The sequence below is a fragment of the Helianthus annuus genome, chromosome 11, assembly GCF_002127325.2.
Source record: "Helianthus annuus cultivar XRQ/B chromosome 11, HanXRQr2.0-SUNRISE, whole genome shotgun sequence".
NCBI classification, from domain to species: Eukaryota; Viridiplantae; Streptophyta; class Magnoliopsida; order Asterales; family Asteraceae; genus Helianthus; species Helianthus annuus.
This window is the reverse complement of record NC_035443.2, coordinates 162,882,381-162,884,227: the sequence shown is the minus strand read 5'-3', so window position 1 is coordinate 162,884,227 and position 1,847 is coordinate 162,882,381. Positions and strand designations below refer to the sequence as shown.

The 1,847-nt window shown below is 36.1% G+C and overlaps 1 long non-coding RNA gene across 1 annotated transcript; it reads right to left on the bottom strand.

The window, feature by feature from the left end:
* Nucleotides 1-436: 436 nt before the first annotated feature.
* LOC110887255 lies at nt 437-1,163 on the bottom strand. Its single transcript, XR_002563183.2, has 3 exons — nt 974-1,163; nt 730-799; nt 437-662 (listed from the first exon to the last, which is right to left on the bottom strand). It is a non-coding gene; the product is annotated as an uncharacterized LOC110887255 (long non-coding RNA).
* Between the last annotated feature and the right edge of the window lie 684 nt (nt 1,164-1,847).

Below are 1,847 nucleotides of genomic sequence, written 5' to 3'. Positions count from 1 at the left end.
CAACAAAACCTTCTTCTATATCAGCATGTTTTTTTTTTGGAAAAAAAGAAGCAGCATTCCACTTGTTTCAGGAGACAACCCGCCAATATAAAGCTTTCTTTGTGCTTGATCACGACTACTTGTGGTACTTCTTCATAATCTAGGGTGCAAACCTCCACTCATCCCTAAAACATATAAAAAAAACCATTTTAGCAAACAGGAAGCCACGAACAGAATAATCCGATACCACCAGATCAAAGAAACCAAGTGCTTCAGCGATGCGTCAATAACATAAATCATGGGTAAATTATTATTGGTAGTACTATGATTATTATTATTAAAATAATTAAATACCACGTTCATGTAAGAAACATTGATGTCTCACTTGGTGTTTGAGCTTGTGCTCATTACTGTAGCAGTAGTTGTCTGACTTGGTGTTTCGTTATTGGCTTATTCACGTGTTTCTCGCTTTCTTTCAGGAATTCCAGTAACATTTTTTGATCTCCATTTCAGTATTTTCATTTATCATCATAAATTGACGTTAGTAAAGAGATTTATGAGGTTTTTGTGTATTTGAATACACCTGGAAGACGGGCAGAACAACTCTTGATTACCACCGGTCGATTGATCTTCAGGCGTGGCGGTTTGTTAACCACACAATGTGTACGTTTTCCACTTCCAATCTGCAAAGCATTAACAAATAAAAATATTGCCACCATATACTTTCAATAGAATTCTTTTTTGAAGTACCTGTATTTATCAAACCTAACAATTACTTCTCACGTTCTCTTGAAGAAAACCTAAAAACGTCCTCCATGTTCTGCAAGTTCATAGTTTTATAGTAAGGATCAGTCTCCAAATCAATTTATCCCCGATATCAATTATGCCCTAATTTTAAGAACAATTAGGGTTACCAAACGGGAAAACAAATTGAAGAAGACACAAACATCTGGATACGAAAGATAAACTGGTAGAACATGAATAGAATACAAACCCAGAGCTATTGATTCGGAGGTCGGGTGGTATATTTCTAGAAAAGGGGGAGCTCAGGCGAGAGAAACCGGATCATCGGACCCTCATTTGTCTTCTGCTACTCCTGATTTTAGTCTCGTCACCTCTTCCTACCGCCGTCGAGGGTCAATGGCGAAACTAACAACCACCCCTTGCATCTAAAACGAAAGAGAAGATCAAATATAGCACGCATGGTACCTTACCACCGGTTCAATCTCGACAACCATCTGCCGCAGATGTACAGATAAGAAATCGATCGATGGAGAAGCACGCGAGAGACAAAACGTTGGCGGTGGAAGAAACTGTGTGAAGTAGATAATCAACTGTGCAAGTAAAACACGTGGCTAACTAATGACCGGCAGATATAGGTTACTAAAACATAGAAACCGGAACTGTTGTTAAGAGCTTTCATCAATTGTTAATATATAAAATTCACCATGAATTTAGTTTACACAACATTTTCGTTTATTTGAAAATCTGGAGTCGTGAGTCATGAAATGTAGATTTTGGTTGTTTTAAATTCACCGTGGCTTTAGTTTACACAACATTTTCCTTTATTTGAAAATCTAGAAATGATATGATGTTTAACAAGAACAAGAATTCGGAAAACAAACTAATGAAGGGTGATAAATCACTAACTCGGTTTTTTTTTTTTTTTTGAATATAGATCTTGGTAGCATAATATTAACTAGAATTGGTGTAGCTTTTTGTCTTTTTCTTGTCCAGTTAATGATTAAAAAGTAATTAGAATGACATAACCCGACTTTTTTGACCGGAGAGTCACAATCTAATTTTTATATTTGCAAATGTCCGATACTTACTTTTTTGGAGTCTTAAACGGCAAAGTGTATAATCAA